The 21,823-nt window shown below is 41.6% G+C and overlaps 1 protein-coding gene across 10 annotated transcripts in view; it reads left to right on the plus strand.

The window, feature by feature from the left end:
- SYNE2 (spectrin repeat containing nuclear envelope protein 2) overlaps positions 1-21,823 on the plus strand; it is a 345,486-nt gene that overhangs the window by 56,384 nt on the left and 267,279 nt on the right. The gene's annotated exons all lie outside the window — the stretch shown is intronic.

Below are 21,823 nucleotides of genomic sequence, written 5' to 3' on the forward strand. Positions count from 1 at the left end.
CTCTTTTAAATTTTTTTTTTTTCAACGTTTATTTATTTTTGGGACAGAGAGAGAGAGAGAGCATGAACGGGGGAGGGGCAGAGAGAGAGGGAGACACAGAATCGGAAACAGGCTCCAGGCTCTGAGCCATCAGCCCAGAGCCTGACGCGGGGCTCGAACTCACGGACCGCGAGATTGTGACCTGGCTGAAGTCGGACGCTTAACCGACTGCGCCACCCAGGCGCCCCAGCATAGCCTCTTTTAAATGTACATCCTTATTTTGTCCAAATAGAAAAGAATAGTAAGTATTCTTACTAGTATTATAAGTGAATGACCTTAATAGTATTATAAGTGAATGACCTTTCAATCATATGAATCGTGTGTGCATTTATGCAGACCCAGTACTGACTGTGGTTTTTTTAGTGCTTCTTGTGGACTCTGGCAATATTTGTTTTGCACTTTGAAAATTCATTAGACTTTTCACCCTTGTTGATAAAACAAATCTTGGAGCTGAGTAAAGTTAGCTAGTGTAGAAGAAATAAAGCTATGGTAAGCCTTTGAAAATATTTATGAGACTATGTTATTTAAAAATTTTTTTTTTCAACGTTTTTTATTTATTTTTGGGACAGAGAGAGACAGAGCATGAACGGGGGAGGGGCAGAGAGAGAGGGAGACACAGAATCGGAAACAGGTTCCAGGCTCTGAGCCATCAGCCCAGAGCCTGACATGGGGCTCGAACCCACGGACCGCGAGATCGTGACCTGGCTGAAGTTGGACGCTTAACCGACTGCGCCACCCAGGCGCCCCGAGACTATGTTATTTTAAAGTCATCTTTAAGATTATGTAGGGCATTATACAAAATTCTTCGAATGTTACTTAGAAGCCATAGATTTTGAGTCATTTTATTTTGTGCTTTATTTTTTATTTTTTTAAAAAAATGTTTAATGTTTATTCATTTTTGAGAGAGAGACAGACAGAGTGAGCGGACGAAGGGCAGAGAGAGAGGGGGATACAGAATCTGAACCAGGCTCCAAGCTCTGAGCTGTCAGCACAGAGCCCGATGCGGGACTCGAACTCACAGACTGCGAAATCATGACCTGAGCTGAAGTCGGATGCTTAACTGACTGAGCCACCCGGGCCCCCTGTACTTTATTTTTTATTGAGGTATAATTGACCTACAACATCTTACTAGTTTCAGGTGTACAACATAATGATTTGATATTTGTGTGTACTGTGAAATCATCACCACAGTAAGTTTGGTTAATATCATTATATATAATTACAGATTTTTTTTTCTTATCACGAGAACTGTTTAGATTTGCTCTCTTAGCAATTTTCTTTCCTTTTCTATTTTAATGTTTTTATTTTTGAGAGAGAGAGAGAGAGAGAGAGAGAGAGCGAGCACGAGCAGGGGAGGGGCAGAGAGAGAGAGAGGGAGACACAGAATCTGAAGCAGGCTCCAGGCTCTGAGCTGTCAGCACAGAGCCCGATGTGCGGCTTGAATCCATGAACCTCAAGATCATGACCTGAGCCGAAGTCAGATGCCCAACTGACTGAGCCACCCAGGCACCCCTCTCTTAGCGATTTTCAAATATACTGTACCGTATTATTAACTATAGCTGCTATGCTGTACATTACTTCTATTTGAGTCATTCGTGACTCCCCAAATGACTTTCTGATATTTTATTTTTAATTAGAAAAACATGATTTGAATGATTAGCTTCTTGATTTGGAGGTCAGATGCCTATTGCACTAGACTGTGCCTATATGTATCAGGCTTTTATTTTTATTTATTTATTTTTTTAACATTTATTTATTTTTGAGACAGAGAGAGACAGAGCATGAACAGGGGAGGGGCAGAGAGAGAGGGAGACACAGAATCTGAAACAGGCTCCAGGCTCTGACCTGTCAGCACAGATCCCGACGCGGGGCTTGAACTCGCATACCGCGAGATCGTGACCTGAGCCGAAGTCGGACGCTTAACCGACTGAGCCACCCAGGCACCCCTGTATCAGCCTTTTAAAAATAACTGTAATGTAATTTGTGTAGGCTAAGAAACATAACATGTTGAGGTAGTACTTGAGGTAAGAATTGTAAAGGTTTTCAGTAAGTATATTTTTTATAGTGTCATACAATATCCATAAGTAGCTGGAATAAGTGTGGGGGGGCTGGGTAAAATAGATGATGGGGATTAAAGATCGTACTTGTGATGAGCACTGGGTGATGTACAGAACTATTGAACCAGTATATGACACTGTATGTTAACTATGCTGGAATTTTATGTTAAATTAAAAAAATTTCATTCAACTGGAAAAAAAAAAAAAGCCCTGATGTTTTCTTGTTTTTCTCTGAAGTTTTGGTGGCACGTGAGTAGGAGCTCATGTAGCCTGAAACATATCAGGAAGAGAGTGCATCACAAAATAGTAACATAAATCTAATTTCTGTTTCTAGCTCTGGCACTTGCTAGTTCTTTGAACTTGGACAAAAGGCTTTATCTTTTTTGAATCTCCGTTTCCTCACACTTAAGATACGGATGGTGATGCCTGTGTTGCTTCTGTGTTTTGAAGGTGAACAATGATACATAATGCATTCAAAGGGCTTAGCTCAGTACCTGACACAGAGTATGAGTTTAATAAAGGCATTGTAACTTCTTTTCATTTTTTATTTATTTTTTATTTTTAAAGTTTATTTATTTTGAGGGGCACCTGGGTGGCTCAGTTGGTTAAGCGTCCGACTTCGGCTCAGGTAATGATCTCGCAGTCTGTAGGTTCGAGCCTCCCGTCGGACTCTGTGCTGACAGCTCAGAGCCTGGAGCCTGTTTCATATTCTGTGTCTCCCTCTCTCTCTCTGACCCACCCCTGTTCATGCTCTGTCTCTCTCTGTCTCAAAAATCAATAAACGTTAAAAAAAAATTTTTTTTTTTTTAACGTTTATTGATTTTTGAGAGAGAGAGAGAGAGAGGCAGAGAAAGGGAGAGAGAATCCCAAGCAGGCTCCTACTGTCAGTGCAGCGCCTGACATGGGACTCGAACTCACGAACTGTGAGATCATGCCCTGAGCTGAGATCGAGAGTTGGATGCTTGACCGACTGAGCCCCCAGGTGCCCCTGTAACTTCTTTTTATATATTTACAGTCAAAATCTTTGTCCCCAAAGACTTCTTGTCTATGAGCACACAGCTAGAGTAGAAACTGCTTAGTGTATAGAAAAAAATTATAAACCAGAGTCTGGTTTTTACTGGTTTTTGGTTTTGTTTTGACATTTTTCTATTCAGTGGCTTCCCATCACATGTGGGATAGTCTAGACTTCTTGGTGTGGCTCACAGGCTCTTCCGGTCTGGTGCTCCTTTCTCTCTGCCCTCGTCTCCCATTTCACCCCCATAAGCACCCTGTGCTCCGGCTGTATGGCTGCCTGAGGGTCCGTACTCCCCCTGCCTGTGTGCTTTCGTGCAGGCTGTCCTGCTGTAACCCCCCTCTCCTCTTCCTGCTGGAAGCAGTCCAGCTCACCTATCCCTCGTGGATCCCTCATCCATCCCCAAATCAGCTGGACTCAGCCTCCTCCTTAGCCGTGCTCTCTCTTTGGCTGAGATTCACACTTCCTCCTCTGTTCTCCCGCAGAACTTATTTTAGCACTGATAGTATTACAATGATTATATCTCATAGTGTTTTCTTCCCCACTGCAGTGCATTCTAAGACTTCTATATCATAGGCTGTAGCATGCACAGCACTCTTGTGCACATTCAGTCCTCACAACCACGTTGTGAGGTAGATGTTTTTATCTTGAAGGTACAGAGAGGATCGCTGTGGCTCAGGAAGATCGAATTACTTTCCCAGAGTCACACAGTGAGAGGCAGAGCTGGGCCTTGACCTGGATGATTGTTTTCTTTCTACTGCACCACACACCCCCTCGCATGTCGACACGTGTAGACATCTTTGAAGGAAGGAATTTCCCTAACATTCTCTTTGGAAAATCTACTTAAATCTTAACCTTATTCTAGTTAATCCATAGTGAACTTACACATCCAGAATATGGATGGGCATCTTCAAGTAACATTAATGATCTCAGGTTCTCAAATAGCTCAAAATAATTAGCAAGTTACTAAGAATTGAGTGGTTTCTCATAGCATGTTTTGAATTATACCAGGCTAATAAAGTCTGCTTTACAATAAGAGATAAATAGGGGCTGTTTGGCAATGGGAATTTAATATACATGCACTGCCAGTGTGAATGATTTTTCTTTATGATCCATTTAGGGGAACGTAGTGCTAGAGGCATTGCTCTGTAGGGGGAGAGGAGGAAAGCCAATACTGTAATGTAATCAGATTTATACTGGGCAAGGGGTGCTCACATTAGCGAGGTACACTCAGGGATATCAACCGAGAGGTTCCCGTGACTGTAGAATGAAAGCTTAACTGTGACATGAATACATTTCTCACGGTTAAGTTCTGCATTATTATTAGTAGGTTTATAGTTCATCTGGCTGAAGTTCCTTGAGTTGAAAGAAAGAAAGAAACAAAGAAAGAAAGAGGGAGAAAGGAAGGAAGGAAGGGTGAAGGGAGAAAAGAGGGAGGGAGGGAGGGAAGAAGGAACTTTTATGTATTTCTTTTTTTTTTACTCTTTTTTTTGGGTAATTTTTGTAATTCTGTTTTTTTAATTTACATCTAAATTAGTTAGCATATACTGCAACAATGATTTCAGGAGTAGATTCCTTAATGCCCCTTACCCATTTAGCCCAGCCCCCCTCCCACAACCCTTCCGGTAACCCTCTGTTTGTTCTTCATATTTATGAGTCTCTTCTGTTTTGTCCCCCTCCCTGTTTTTATATTATTTTTGCTTCCCTTCCCTTGTGTTCATCTGTTCTCTGTCTTAAAGTCCTCATATGAGTGAAGTCATATGATATTTGTCTTTCTCTGACTAATTTCGCTTAGCATACTACCCTCTAGTTCCATCCACATCGTTGCAAATGGCAAGATTTCATTCTTTTTGATTGCTAAGTAATACTCCATTGTATATATATTCCACATCTTCTTTATCCATTCACCCATCGATGGACATTTGGGCTCTTTCCATACTTTGGCTATTGTTGATAGTGCTGCTATAAACATTGGGGCTTTTATATATTTCTAAAGATAACTTTGGTTTCAAAGCAGAATTATTAGCTATTTAGACAAAAATCAACAGATGATTTTATGTACCTTAGTTAACTATGACTGAATGGCAAGCTGTTGACAACAGTCTTAAAAGTATTTGGCTTTGTACATTATGTTATCAGACTTGTATTTCACAGAATTCATGTGTGCGTAATGATCCTTGGAGTAATATGAGAAAAGAGATTTTATGTAATATGAGAAGCTCAGGGCCACTGCTCATAAGGAAGTTTTTTTTCTTCTGATTTCAGAACATTTTTTAGAGACAGAGACCTACTTAACTTACAATGGCTGCTTTACTTTAGCCAAATGTATCTCAGATGAGACAATTATACCCTGACTTAGAGTAATCGGCTTGAGAAAAAATTAAGATGTCTGTGTTGAAATGTAGTAACTCATTGTAGATAGGCTATGAAAACATTTTTCCCACGTGTGCAGGGCCTGCAATGAATCAGGCCCAGGAAATGAGGCAGTGCTTTGCTGAAACTCATAGAGCAGGACAACAAACAAGCAACTTCATCTTTCTTTTTGTTCATCTTTCGTGTGATGTTTGAGTAAATGTCCTCATGAAGGCCCTTTTTGTAGGGAGATATTTATGTTCTCTTAGTCTAATGAGGAGCATGATGTTGAAATGGATTGTTGGGAAGGGAAAGAAATGCCGTTTGTGAATGTGAATTTGAGCAGATTAATGTAAAATGGAATTTATTTTAGGCTGGTGCATTTTGTACTACGTTGGACGGTCCACATTTTTAAAAAAAAATTTTTTTTTCAACGTTTTTTATTTATTTTTGGGACAGAGAGAGACAGAGCATGAACGGGGGAGGGGCAGAGAGAGAGGGAGACACAGAATCGGAAGCAGGCTCCAGGCTCCGAGCCATCAGCCCAGAGCCTGACGCGGGGCTCGAACTCACGGACCGCGAGATCGTGACCTGGCTGAAGTCGGACGCTTAACCGACTGCGCTACCCAGGCGCCCAGATGGTCCACATTTTAAATAAAATGATATGTGAAAGTTCAGGCTACGAAAATAATAAATAAACAGCTATCTTTAAAAATTATTTGCTTTACCAAGATGTCTGTTACAGAATTTCTTTAAATCTTTCCACTGGTTTTCTTATCTGGCAAAATAACAGGTGCTTCCTTTCCTTTTATCCTAAGAAAATACTAAATATACATTTTGTATGAAATACCACCTGTGCCAAGCTCTTCAGGTGGGAAAGGTGTGTTTGGGGAATAAATCTTTGGAGTACTGGATAGATATGATTATGGAAGCAATAAGGGGTAAGTTGGATGAGTATCACAGAATTTTCAAGTTGGAAGGGACTTTCTTTGTTCTTCATTTACTTTAAGACCAAAGTAGGAATTTCTTTAGTAGTATTTCTGAGACTGAGATCCCTAAGGGGGCTGAATTCAAACCCAAGAAGTTTGGGGATTTTGCCTTTAGGCTGTGGGTGGCTATTGAGTCTTGAGGGTGAGAGTACATGGCTGGAGGTCAAAGTGTACTTTAGGAGATCAGTCTGGCTTGGGGTGTAGGAAGACTTGAAAGGGGCCAGAAAGTGGAGCTGGGGAAACCAGTTAGAAAGGTTTGCAAATAGTTGGGTGTTGGGTAACATTTGCCTGGATTAGAATTAAACAGTGAATATGAAAGTATGGGATGGGTGTGAACACCATCGAGGTGAAACGCTCAGCAGGGTTCTGAAACTACTGAATCTGGATAATAATAGAGCGGCTCCAAGGTCTAGAAGCTGAGCTGATGGGGGTAATAGTGGTAGCAGCTATAATGTCCACGTTATTAACTCTCTTTTTATTTAGTGTGTTTTCATTAAGTATTTAATAGCAACAGATAATAAGGCCGTATATCGATGTACTTCCAGTAAATTGTAGATATAATATGCTGTTCACAAAGAAACTCTTCTCTTGAGAGCTTCATGGCATGGGAAGTACAGCACAGGTAGAAGGCCCATTTAAAAGTCAAATTAATCATGAGTGAATTGCCAGCCTACGATGACTCACCTCGTGATATTTTAAGCAGCAGCTATGGTAATCTTGAACTATTTTGGATATTTTCTTTCTATATTTCAGATTTCAGTGATTTCTTTATAACACGTGAATATAATTTGTGGACCATAAGAGGGCGTGATACATTTCTGTAACAAGAGCAAATTACTTTGCTTTTGAAAACAACGTAGGCCAATGCTTTCGGAAAATGGCATTTGAATACAGAATGTTATCATTAATTAGACAAAGAACTAGGAAGGAGTGTGTGTTCTATTACCTTTGCCACCACACGAGGAGTTAACTTTCACGCAGTCTTGCCAAAATGCTGGTGAATGGTTAACCATCTGTGTGAAGCCGTGTAAAACCATGTTCAGCCCAGGTACTGTGTCATTTCAAACAATGCTCACACGTTTTGTTTAGTGTTATCTTCCAGATGATGTCTTTTAAAAGATTTGGGGCACCTGGGTGGCGCAGTCAGTTAAGCGTCCGACTTCAGCCAGGTCACGATCTCGCGGTCCGTGAGTTCGAGCCCCGCGTCGGGCTCTGGGCTGATGGCTCAGAGCCTGGAGCCTGTTTCCGATTCTGTGTCTCCCTCTCTCTCTGCCCCTCCCCCGTTCATGCTCTGTCTCTCTCTGTCCCAAAAATAAATAAACGTTGAAAAAAAAAAATTAAAAAAAAAAAAAAGATTAAAAAACCCTCTATGCCTTCTGGATAGACGTTACTTGGTGGAGGGCTTGATAGGGAAACACGGGTCCCTGTAGTTAGGCTGTTACAACATCGAACTTTATTATTTACTGAGTATCCATCCAACGGAGGCTTTCATTTTATGGGATCTTTTTAGACATTATTCATGTTCAGTGGGTTAGATGACAAGCGTAGTGATGTGATGTAATGTTTACTTTTATTCATCTGTTCGGTAAACACTGAGTGCTGACCACGTGTACAGGCTTGTTGTTACGGGGACAAAGGTTGAATAGATTGAGCTCCTTGAAGAAGCATGTGGTGCACTGTGCTTCTCCTTGCTGGTATCACGTGAAAGAAAGCGACGTGGGATGCAGATTTCATCCTTCTCATGAAATGAGTTGAAGTCCTTAACTACACAGGGGCCTGCTCCTGATTTGGGTGTCCAACCGAAAATCCAACCACAATATGACTGAATGTGCTGTCTCGAGTATCTCTTCCCATTTCAGTTGTAGGGAGGTGAAGAATGAGAGTGTGTTCTCTAGAATATTATTTGCAAAGTGAGTTATCTGTTCCGTTTGACTGTAAAAATCAAACATTTTGGTAGGAACTTCTCTGGAGTCAGGTGTCTCCTTACTGAACCTCTTGTAATTTTTTTTTTAATGTTTGTTTGTTTGTTTGTTTATTTTTGAGAGAGAGCATGAGCATGAGGGGGAGAGGCCGAGAGAGAATCCCAAGCAAGCTCTGTGCTGACAACACAGCCCCAACTTGGGGCTCCATCCCACGCGCCGTGAGATCATGACCTGAGCTGAAACCAAGAGTCTGATGCTCAACCCACTGAGCCACCCAACCGCCTTTCTTGTGATTTTTTTTTTTTTTAATCCTTGAGTTCCCTCTCATCCTTGGGCATTGCCTGCTTTAATGAGCCTTCTGAGTTCCTCCAAGTGTGTGTTAGGTGCTCTGCGTAGGGTGCTCTTGGCGTCTTTATGGCCAAACGATGTTTCTGACATATTTTAGGCGCTCAGTAAACAACTGTTTGAGTTGGTCATGAACGAATGAATGAGTGGTCATTTCCAATATAAAAAAAACACATGAAGTACCCTGAATTAGAAGAATTGCTCAGTGTTCAGGGAAATCAGCCAGAGAGGATGGGAATAATGGCTCTGTCTAGAGGGAGGCGTGTATATGGTGTTTGCGGGCTCCATAGTGTTTTAGTATTGTGTTTCTAAGAGAAATTCTGCTTACTTTATGATGGCGAGTGAATGAAACCATGTAAAGTCTGAGAAAGAGGAATGAGATTACTAAAAAAGCTTCTGAATGGGATTTCTACCTTTTTACAGCCAAGTCCCCAGTGTGGAATTTTGATGGAAATGGTGAATGAAGAGTAAGAAAAGTACACGCATTATCCGGCAGTAACTCTTAACTCTGTTTCTCTGACAAATTCAGACCGCTTAGTTATTAGGAATAAAAGCAAATCATCTCTGGGGTCTTTTTTTTTTTTTTTTTTTTTTTTTTTAGCAATTAGGTGATGGTTACACCCAGAGAAAATAATTAAATTATGGTTCTTCACTCGATATTAATGCTATTATACTTGTCCCAACACAAAAGTTTCTAGGAAGTTCCTGATATCATAGTAGCTGATGATCTCTTTTGCTCTATTTTCTTGGAAGATTATTAGTTTGATATTGTAAGGCTTTATAATCTTAAAATATTCCAAGTAAGTGGAAAATAAAACAGCTTTGCAAGCAGTGGCATTTGCACTATATAGTCTAAGACAGAAAAATAATTTTTTCCCTTGGATTGTGTATGTACAGTTTTGGCTTCTGGGAACTTTGGTTTTGTTTTTGCCAGGAGTGTGGGGATAAGCTTACTTTATTCTGGGTCAGTTACATTTTGAAAACTAGGGCAAGATAAATCCAGGGTCATTTAGAGTCCTGTTAAAGTAGGTTAACAAAGATCTCATTCATTCCTTATAGAAATCAGAATCCTTTTTAATTAGCCCCTTGGGAGATACAAGATTTTACTGAGCTTTTGTGTATGTGTATGTGTCGGGAGGCAGTGTAATTATTCAGAGCTCGAAGTAGTATATCAGGAAAAATAAAACTCAAAATAATTTCCCCTTGAAAATGGGGAAGTAAGAAGTCAGTATAAGAGATTAATTTATAACCATTTGGTGGGTTTAGTGTGTGATTTTACCCTCTAAAAATTAGAGGTTATTCTAAATGTGCCTCTTCAAGAGATTACTTCCCTCGTCTGATTTCAGTGTTGGTGATGACAATTTCTGTGACGGCTGTGTTTTTCTAAAACATTCACGGAAATTTTGGTAGAAGGTAACTGTGTTTGTTGTTCTCAATATGTATGAGAACTGAAGATTACTACCACCAGGTATTTTTAGAATCAGTTAAAAATAGTAGATAAAAGGATATGAATGATTTATCAGAGAAATGAAACGTTCAACGTTCTAAATGTGTGTATTTTTGGAAGAGAGACGTGAGATTCTGGGTACACACTCTCTCCTGGTCATTGACTGTGCGGTGATGCGTGCTGAGTGAGCATAGAGAGAAGATGGCAGCAGAATGGCCACACACGCTCGCTCTCTGCCTTCTGGGGCGGGGCAGCACTCACTGGTCATGCCTTGGTCTTTTCTGTCTTTATTGCACAGGGTGTACCAATTGCATCAACAGCTAAATATTATAAGATGAAGGGCACTTGGCTCAAATCAGAACACAGTCTTTATCAAGTTTGAGTAATATTTAAGATCATTCCCGAACATTGGTATTGTTGGCCCTGTCTTCAGTTACGTAGGATTATTATGTAGTGGGAACGAGTTCTGCTGTGTGTCCCTGTCTGCCTCCGTCCGAACGTCTACTCGGCAGAACTTCTGGTGTGGTTTGATGTCTTCAAAACAAAATGTTTCAAAAGGATAGGTGAATTCACACTTAGCACTTTATCACACAGGTAGGTTTTTATGAGTACGGGCAAATCCGTTCACTGACATGTTCATGCAGCATGTTTCCTGACACTCTACTCTGTTTCAAGCACTATTTTGGGTGAACAGCTCCAACGAGCTTCATATGCGCACAGTGCTTGTATTTCAGTTAGAGAGACAAAGAGTAAATAATGAAAAATACCAACACATGATAGGTGCTATGGAGAGGATTAAAAATGGGTTTATGCGATGACTTCCTGGTGAAATGTTTAGGAAACTCAGAGAGGATGGCAATATGGATCTCGTCAGACAGGAGGCAGTGAGGTATGTATATGGTGCTTGTGGGTTCAATAGTGTCTTAGTATTGTGTTTCTAGGAGAAATTCTGTTTGCTTTGTGATGGCGAGTGAATGAAACCGTGTAGAGTCTGAGGTGGTCAGTGAAGGTCTTTGAGGAGGAGACATTTAAGGAGGAATTACAACACAAAGGAGCTGCCGAAAAAGAACAAAGGAAGAACATTTCAGTCTGAAGCAGTAGCTCAAGGAAGAGCTCAAAGATAGAAACAAGCTGGGTGAATTCATGGAGCCTGGTGTGGCTGGAATATATGGGCATGAGATGATGCTGGAGAGCGAGGCGAGGCAGAGCTGGATCAGGCAGGGATTCGTCAGCTCTCAGGTAAGGTGTGTGGATGGGAAACCATTGGAAGGTTTTAGTCAGGAGAGTAATTCGATCTGATTTACCTGTTCCGAAATATCACTCCGGCTGCTGGGTGGGGAGGGGATTATCTGGGAAGAGGGAGGGGAAGCAGCATAGCCAGTTAGGATGCTTTTGTTATAGTCCCGGGTAAAATATCACAGAAGTTTGGATAGTAGTAGTGTGATAGCAACGAGATAAAGAACCATGGATTTTTAAAGGGATATTTGTGAGTGTTGAGACTTCTGGAGTGAGTAATAAGAGAGATCAAGGATAACTTCTCAATTTTTGCTTTGAGCGATTGAATTGTCGGTTATGGAATTTATTGCGATGAAGAAGACTGATAGACAAAGTTGTGGGGAGATCGAGAGTTTATTTTTGCCATGATAGATATGAGATGCTTATTTGATACCAAATGGACATGGCAAGTAGACAGTTAGATGTAAGGATCCAGAATTCTAGGGAGAGTTACAGATCTGGGAGCCATAACATGTGGCTGGCATATTTACGATGAAAACCATGGCCCGGAAGAGATCACCTGTGGAAAATGTGTAGCTAGAGCAGAACTTTTGGATCTTTCAGTGTTTAGAGGTGAAGCGGAAGAAGAGGAAATGTAAAGGACACTGAGAAGCAGTAGCCAAAGCCAAAGAAGGAAAACCAGGCAAGTCTGATAACCAGATGAAGGTATTTCAAGAAAGGGGTAAAGTCAATTGTATTGAAGGGAAATGGCCTTTGGATTGGGCTCATAGAGTTAGTTGGTGGCTCTAACAGGGTTCGCCACACTCAAATGGAGGAGTGACTGGAATGGGTTGAGGAAAGAATGGGCAGTGAGGAAGCAGAGATGGTGAATTAATCAATACTTGGAAGAAATTTTGCTGTGAAGGGGAACAGAGATATCAGGTACTTGCTGAAGAGAAAGGTAGGACTTTTTAAGGTAAGAGATACTACTCCATTACTGGTTATGCTTTTTCTAAGTATAGGTTAATTTCCTTAGACTCCCCATTCATTTATGTGTTCATTCATTATTTGACAAGTGCTTCTGAACACGTGTGGTGTACAAGACACTATACTGAACACGGGGGATGACACATAGAGGGTGCTGTCCTAAAATGCACATTTTGATTACAGGGAGACAGGTACATAGACTATTACAGGGTGATATGGCTGTGCTGCAAGAGAGAGAAGGTGTGGTTTTCTAGAAGTACAGAGTAGGAGCACCTACCAGTCTTGTGGGGCAAAGGAAGGCTTCCCAGAAGAAGTGATTTCTAAGCTTAGACCTAAAGTGTGTTAGCACATGAAAGGGGTGGAAATGAGAAGAGCGCTTCAGGCAATGGTAACAGCATATTCAAGCCAGAAGGTGGGGCCAAACGTGGCACATTCTTGGAAACGGATGTTCAGTGAGACTGAGTATTACAGTTTGAAGAAGAATATGAAGAGATGAAGCTATAGAGGGTCACGTAAATATACAGGGGTTTGAATTTTTTCCTAAGACCAGAAAGAAGCAATTGAAGGGTTGTGAGTAGGGACGTAATCAGAACCGGGTTTAGAAATCACCTAGACTGCAGTGTGGGGTGTGGTCTTGAGGGAGTGAATGTGGAGATGGAAAGGCCAATTGAAGTCAATTAAGGTGGTCCAGCCGAGGGATAATGGCATCCCGATCAAGGAGGTACCAGTGAGGATGGAGAGAAATAGGGTATCAAGAGATATCCAATTGGTACAATTTTCAGGACTTTAAATCTTTAAAATTTTCTTATTTTTAGCTTTATTGAGGTAAGCATGAGGGCTTTTTGAATGACTGGGTATGGGAAAGTGAGGAGAGGGAAGTATCAAAGGTGACTCAGGCTTGTTCTTAGGCAGAGGAGTGGATGATGGAACCAGTCACTGAAAAACAATGCAGAGCAAGTTTGCTGGGGAGGGGGTTGGTTAGAGATGATGACTCCCTTCTGGCAATGTTGAGTTTGAAGGGTCTGGGAATAACTAAGTGGGGATACCCAGAAGAAAATGGGATATATAAACACGAAACTCAGGAGAAGCAGACACTTGGGCTGAAGATAAAGTTTCGAAAGGTCATTAGTATGTAAGTAGTAATTTGTTCTTATGGAGTAGATGAAAATATCTAGAAAAAGAGAAGGCAGGATATTACAGAGCTAGAAAAAAAGCAAAAGAAGCTTATAACAGAGTCTGGGAAGGTGTGCCCCTAGAAGTAGGAAGAAAACCAGGCAAGTGACATGGAAGCCTACGAAGAAGAATGTTCCAAGATGGAAAGGGTAGGTATCCAATTCTGAGAAGTATCCACAGGGTTTAGCAATGGGAATATTACAGGTAGCCTTGCTCAGAATTAACTGGAATGGTTGGGGTAGAAGCCAGCTTTTAGTGATTTGAGAAGTGAGTGGTAGGTAAGGACATGAGGACAGCCAGTGTAGATCATATTTTCAAAAAGTTTGGGTTTAAAGCGGGGGAGAGACATCGGGTGGTAAGCTGGAGCGGCCATGGATCTGACATTTTGGCTGATTTTTAATCATGACAAAAAGAACATGGATTTTGGTATCAGACACATCTGGATTTGACTCTCTTCTAGAGCACAGTGTATAGGACACAGTGCACTTTCAATAAATGTTTAATGAATGAGTCATTAAAAATCCTTCATCTTCGGGGCGCCTGGGGGGCTTAGTTGGTAGAGCATAGGACTCTTGATTATGGTTCAGGTCACGATCCCAGGGTCATGGGATCAAGCCCTGTGTCAGGCTCCACGCTGAGTGTAGAGCCTGCTTAAGATTCTCTCTGCCCCTCTTCCCTGCTCATGCGTGCGCACGCTCTCTCTCTCTCTTTCAAAATAAAGAAATAAATAAAATCCTTCATCTTCTGGGAGCTACATTTTTCTCCTCCACCAAATGCCTACCTGACCACTTCATTGGAAGGCTTGAATGAAATGGTGCCGTTGTTCCTTACCGTGAATTCCTACTTATTCTTTGACACGAGTTGTTTCCGTAAACCTTCTGAGCCCCTCCAAGTGTGTCTTAGGATTTATATTGAGTTACACTATATTAATATCTCAGAGTTTATTATTTCATTACTATTGTTGCTGGGCCCTTCCCGTTCCCTTGTGTTGGCTCAAGAATAAGTCACCCACGTGAATCAGTCCAGTTACAGAGATGTTTCTCAAAGTGAGCTGTGTGGACCCCTTGAATCAGAATCTCAGGGAGATGGGACACAGAACTCTGAACTTAAACAGTGGCCCTGAATCCTGGGTTCAGTAAGAATCCTAGGTTTGTAATCACAGCACAGATGGCTTGAGTGTGGTCTGGTCAGAGCTCAGGCTCACACGTCGTGATCTTCAGGAGAAAAGCACTCACAGTTTTATGTGGCAGATAAGAGGCAGTAAGGAGTAAGAAATATGTGTTAAAAGAAATGTAGTCATTTCTTTGATCTGTTCATTCCACGGATATTTATTGAGCAACTCAGATGAGTCAGAAGAGGGTGAGAAAGAGGAGAGACAAACAGCACCCCAAGATCTAGGCATTTTATCTGTACCCTGAGCTCTTCTGCTAGAAATACGAGATTTGCTTACGCAGGAGCCGGGAGCTATGTTCCAGTGAGGCTGGAGACAAAAGCCTCAGTGTGGAAAATCTCAGGTGTTGCACAGGGGTGTGGTTCACTCATGTGGCAACACGAAGTCTCTGGGTGCCACATGTCAAGGCTCAAAGTATAAATCATTTGTTGTGTGTCATCTGTTTCCCCAATAAACCCGGTGTTTAAATCTCCACATTGGCTGGGCGAAAAAGAGAAAGAGAACCCCACTCCTTTCTCCTCCAGTCATTCAGCTATTCATTCAACAAGCGTTCTCTGGATTCTTTCAACATGTGGTGGGTGTTGCCGGCAAATGAGGAACAGAGTCAGAGCCCTGCTCTTGTGGAGCCAGTAGGCGAATGAGGAGACAGATAGCAATCAAATAATCTCACAGGTAGTAGCTAATATTTTGGCGGGGCGGGGGGGGGGGGGAGGGGAACAGCTTTATTGAGATGTAATGTGGGATGTGAGTCATGTACCATACAACTCCCCCATTTAATGTGTATAATCCAGGAGTTTTTAGTATAGTCACAGAGTTGTGCAACCATTATCGTGTTTCATTTTACAACATTTTCGTTACCCTAAAAAGAAACCCCATACCCTTCAGCTGTCATCCCCTAAACCCTCCACCCTCCTTCCCCCCAGACCTAGGCAGCCACGAGTCTTCCCTCTGCTTCTATGGATTTCCTTCCTGGGACGTTTCATAGAATATGTGGTCTTTTGTGATTGGCTTCTTTCACTTAGCATAATGATTTCATGTTTCTTTTATATGATAGCCAATATCTATTTGTGTTAGACTAATCATAGTCTACGCCAGGGATTGGCAAACATTTTCCATAAAGGGCCAGGTAGCAAATATTTCAGTCTTTGAGGTCCATATGGTCTCTGTCGCAACTATTCAGCCTTGCCATTTTAGCATGAGAATAGCTACAGGCAGTAGGAAAACAAACGATCATGTCTGTGTCTGTGTTCCGGTAAAACTTACTTACCAAAACAGGCTGTGGGTCAGATCTGACCTTCAGGTTATAATTTGTTGACCTCTGGTTTATGTCAGTCTAAATACTTAATCCTCCTAACAACTCTGGAGGTAGGTACTCATAGCCCCATTTTACAGTTGTGAAGACGGAGGCACACAGATAACACGTGGTGTATAGGGGAACTCAGGTAGTCTGGCTCTAGAGCCAGTGCCCTTAACTTGTCAGTGATTACAAGTCGAGGCAAAGTGCTAAATGGGGCAGGGGTACAAGTATGACTCTATGAGAGCAAATAACAAAAGGGAGATTTGACTTAGGTTTCCTTCAGGATGAGCCATTGAGCTGTGACCTGAGGTTGACTAGGTGAAGGGAGGCGTGTTGGTACAAAGGGCTGATGAGCAGGAGGGAACGTAGCTCGTAAAAGCGCAGGAAGAAGACAGGATGGCTGGAACCCTGGGCGCTGGGAAAGGAGGAGAGCTGTGTGCGTTGAGGCTGGAGAGATGCCCCGGGGTGGACCACACAGCATCTCTGTGGCTGTGACCAACGTCGCTCCTTAACCTCAGAGGGGAGAGAAACCGTCAAAGTGTGGAAAGGGTAACCCAGTAAGATGGACCAGCTGAAGCAGAGAATGGGTCGAAGGGGGCAGAGCAGACCTGGTTGGCCATGGGAGGAGCAACCATGGAGGATGGCAGATAGGGCAGGAGGGCTGGGGGAGCCAAGGGAGGGGGGTAGGAAGGGAGCGGGTACCAGAGCTACATGGGGGCAGATTTCACCTGGTTTATGGGAGGCTGTCCTTGGAGATGGCGAAGGATGGCGCTGTCAAATCTATGAGATGGAAACTCCAGTGAGGACAGATTTGGGGGGAGGGAGAGAGGAAGAGTGCGATTTTAGTCCTGAGATCCGGAGTTTGATGGGCAAGCGCTGTGTTTTCCGTAGGGAGGACACAGGTTCTCCAGGGGAGGAATAGTAAAGTAAAAGAATGCTGTCGATGGTTGCATACTGTATTATGAGTTACGTTAGTCAGGGGTTAGCTTTTAAACCCTGCTTTTCTCTTTCAATGGGCGAGATCTCAGTCTTGGTCCTACTTGCCTTACTGGCTTGTTTGTTTGCTTATAGTTGGTTGCAAGAAAATGTGTAGTAAAATGCCCCCCTGCTTTTTTTGTTAGTTAATAGTTTCCCCTTTTATAGGTGAGTAAAATCCTTTTCCTGTTCATTCTTCAAATATTTTAGGCTTTTCTTGTTTTGGTTGCACGTGCCTGTGTATTTTTATTCCCTTAATTTGCTTCTTTATTTCTTTTTTTTATTTAAAAAAAATTTTTTTTTCAACGTTTATTTATTTTGGGGACAGAGAGAGAGCACGAACGGGGGAGGGGCAGAGAGAGAGGGAGACACAGCATCGGAAACAGGCTCCAGGCTCCGAGCCATCAGCCCAGAGCCCGACGCGGGGCTCGAACTCCCGGACCGCGAGATCGTGACCTGGCTGAAGTCGGACGCTTAACCGACTGCGCCACCCAGGCGCCCCAAATTTCTGTTTGTTGTCATCTCCATGAACAATAAAAGAGGTGGCCTTGTTATTTTTAGTCCCCTTTCCATCCAGAGCAGCTTGATTAAGATTCTTTGAGATGGCCAAAATGTGTTGCATTATTTTCTGGATGTAGTTATCCTTACCACTTGTGTCCCAGTGGACAGTGAGTTGGGTCTCGTTACAGTACATGCCCTTTTGTTCGAGGCATTTTATTTGTTGAAGAAAGAAATTGTCCAGGTGTTATTAACACAAGGACTAGGGTAACACATAGGCCTAGTAACTGCTGCCAGTAAATTCTTCTTCTCCATGCAGTAATATAGTTTGATCCTTCATTAATTCTTTCTTTCTTTCTTTCTTTCTTTCTTTCTTTCTTTCTTTCTTTCTTTCTTTCTTTCTTTTCTTTCTTTCTTTCTTTCTTTCTTTCTTTCTTTCTTTCTTTCTTTCTAATTTTTAAAATGTTTATTTCTGAGAGAGAGAGAGACAGAGACAAAGACAGAGTGTGAGCAAGGAGGGGCAGAGAGAGAAGGAGATACAGAATGTGAAGCAGGCTCCAGGCTCCGAGCTGTCAGTACAGAGCCCAACACGGGGCTCGAACCCACGAACCGCGAGATCATGACCTGAGCCGAAGACGGACGCTCAACCGACTGAGCCATCCACACGCCCCTAAATCTCTGCTTTTTTAATTGCCAACTTAAAACATGAAGTTGTGTCATGTTCATTCCTTTAATTTACATATGCATACGTTCATTCAACAAATATTGACTGAGTGCCTTCTACTTGTGAGGTATTCTACAAGCTAGCGGCCCAGTGACCAACCAAACAAATCCTTGCCCTTTTAGAATTTATGTTTTTTTAAAATATTAATCTATCTAGAAGGATGCACAGGGAACGGTTAATTAATGTTGTCTCTGGGAAAGGAAAATGGGAGGTTTGAGTGAAGTTAAGATTAACTTTTGAGTCCCGCTTGAAAAATGTTTTATGAGTATTATATAGTACTTTCTAATCACAAGAAAAAAACCCCAGTGAAGTATTGTGGAAGACTAGACCCAGAAGAGATTATATCTATTTCTCTTTAGCCAAGGGGGCATTTGAACAGAGTATGTCTTCTTTTAGCAGATGTGGCTTGAAGAATGCCCAGCACGTCTACTGTGCTGAGTGCTGGGGTTGTTATGAATGCGGAGGGACATGGGAGGATTGGCCATTCCAGAGGGTACACAGCATGGGAATGCAGAAAAGAGAGGTTTTTTTGAATGAAACTTACCTGGGGAATTGTAGATATTCTAGTTTGCTGGGAAAGCAGGGTACGAGCAGAGAAGTCATGGGAGACGAGTCAGGAAAAAAGCAGATTGGAGCCAAACTGTGAATGACCTAGAGTGTTAGGCTAAGAATTTAGAGTTTATTCTCTAAGGAATTGAGGAAGGATCAAGAGATTTTAATGGGGAGAGTGGCAGATCAAAGGAGGGAATCCGGAGCCAAGTGCCATAAACCTGGTAGCAGCAAGCCAATAATAGACGGGGAAGAAGTTCCTGGATAGGAGATTACAGAGCTTCCTCAGTGAACTCCTGCAGTAGAGAGGACATTCTTGGATGAGCCGCACTGTGATAACGCGTGGCTCTGTGTTTAAGTGAAAATGTCCATCAGTGATTCTCCTATCTGAGAATTCTCGTATTTGAACTCTTACCGCAGGGCAGAACTGCTGGAGTCAACATTTTAATTAATTAATCAATTAATCAATTTGGAGTCAACATTTTGGATGAATTCGGGTGCAGCTGGTCTAGTAGCTGTGGTAGTTTTACAAGGAGCTTTTTTTTTTTTTTTTAAATTTTTTTTTCAACGTTTATTTATTTTTGGGACAGAGAGAGACAGAGCATGAACGGGCGAGGGGCAGAGAGAGAGGGAGACACAGAATCGGAAACAGGCTCCAGGCTCTGAGCCCTCAGCCCAGAGCCCGACGCGGGGCTCGAACTCACGGACCGCGAGATCGTGACCTGAGCTGAAGTCGGCCGCTTAACCGACTGCGCCACCCAGGCGCCCCATACAAGGAGCTTTATAATGAACTTAAAATCCATACTCTTTCATTATGCTCAACTCCATTTGTTTTCATGTAAATTCCCTTCCAGCTAAGGATATGTGCTGCCAGCTCACAAAGGGCAGATTGAATAAGAACAAACTCAGGGATTAAATGTATTTTTATGGTAATGACCATCTAGAGGAAACCTTTGCCTCCTAGGTCTTGCTTCTCAAATTCGGTCAGATATTTTCCAAGAATGATAAGGATATCTGTATGGGCCTGAGTAAAATTCACTGACTGCGTTTTCCTACGTTATACATATTTCTTCTTTGCCTTAAAAATCAGGATGGAGAACTACTCATTCTCCATTCTCTCGGCATTTTACAGAGAAATCCATCATTACAATAGATTTTCTTATTCTCTTTAATTCTTTCCCTTTTTTATCCCTAAGATTGGCTGATTCTATTCTTCTACATGCCGTTTTGAGAAGAGCCTTATTATTTTATTAGAAAGTTCTCCCCAGAAATTACAAAATAAAATCCAGCAGCTAAAAAAAAAAAAAAAAATCTCACTCAAATTAAGTTGCTTTAGAGCAGTTGGTTCTCAATTATTTTTTTCCCAATGGGTCAGCCTTTGAAAAGAACAAATGACTAGTTATCCTGCCATAGGGTGAGTTATTTGGCTCTGGTTCCTGCTGAATTAATACCGCTTTTCAGGGATAAGGCAGTAAGAAAATGTGAGAAAAGTGTGTCAAGGGATAAATAAAATGGCACGTACTAAACCATTTAATTCAGCCATTACAAAGGTGTTTAATTGTCCTCGGGACATCTTTGTTTGCTGTTAAGCAAAGGGTCCTTGTTGCATTTGAAGGGTTCTGATTTCTAGGATGATGAGGTGTTCTGTAAATTTGGACAATGAGTTAGTTAAAAGCCATGAAGTTTCTTTTCTAAATCCTTTTCTGAAGATCTCATTTGTGCTCCGTTTCCTTTGCTAACTGGAGAGGACCGGTGGGGATTTGGTCTGACTGCTTCTCTTATTGTTTCCCCCCAGGTTTCTATTAGATTTTATCAAATTAGGACAGGAATAACTTAGGGTTTTCATTGGAAACATTTTGATGATTTTCAGTTTATGTCCCTTTCGGGATATATGTCAGTCCAACCTCGGATTAGATGAAGTGCTCCCAATTTGAATGATACAGTTAGAGCCGTGGTTTCACAGCCTCTTTTCTCAGCCTAGGAAAATTCATTCCTCAGTTCGCTTAGGACATCCAAGACCCTTTTTGTCCAATATCACACACAAATGAAATGACCCTCTTCTATTACCTGGAAGGAGTTGGGAATGACTGAGGTTTCCAGGTGGATGTGGAATACTAAAACTCTTCGGGAATATCAAGTTCTTTCTGCACTCAGTTTTATGCCAGAGGTTTACCCCTTCCAAGATTATTTTATCTGCCTTCCAGAAATGTCCTCGTCCTTCTCCGCCATGTAACTCTCTTGAAGGAAGTGCGGACTCTTATCTCCTGCACCTACCAGTGTGCCTGATTAGTTTCTTTTTCACACTTTATCACCTAGAAAGAAAGATCTCTCTTGGTCCCTTAAGGATAGGAAGAGAGTCATCTTTGGTTTTTTTGTTTGTTTTGGTTTTGAATTGGATTTCTGCTTTATTGTTATAATAATGGATAGGTCCCTCCCCGCTTTTATCCGTGACCTTGATTAATGTGCATTGTGTGCAGGTAACTTGATCCTGGAATCATAAAAAGCTGTTCTCTAGTTTTTTTTCTGTTGAGCAAAATTAGCCTCTAATACAATTTTTGTTTGAATGTTTAATGTTCAAACATATGTTTAGAAATTTTTTATATGTTTAAAAATATAGTCCTAGCATCTACTGATACTCTTTAACATATGTTTAAGTGTTTAATATCTATGTTTAAAAATATTGTTGTATCATCTACTTATACTAGGAGAAAAAGCAATGAAAACGTATCAAAGACTCTAGAAGATTGCATAACATTTTGAATTATAGGACAAAATTGTGGTTCTTTGTAATTCTTTTGCTAAGTGAAATTTATATGAAACAAATAACTCTCAAAAGCCTAAACTATCCACTTGGCTTGCCAGGACTCAGTTCATTTCAGCTAACAATTACTAAGCACCCTGTACTTTGTAAATCACTGGGCTATACCTAATTTAAGTTGGTAATACAGAAAAATGAAATGGATTAAAAAAGATAAGAAAAAAATCCAGCCAGGCTAAGTGCATCTTTAATCTCTAATCAGCCGTGCTTATAAACGCCTGAAGATAAATTTACTCAGATTCTCTTCAGTTCC

The sequence above is a fragment of the Prionailurus bengalensis genome, chromosome B3 (genome assembly GCF_016509475.1).
Source record: "Prionailurus bengalensis isolate Pbe53 chromosome B3, Fcat_Pben_1.1_paternal_pri, whole genome shotgun sequence".
NCBI lineage: Eukaryota > Metazoa > Chordata > Mammalia > Carnivora > Felidae > Prionailurus > Prionailurus bengalensis.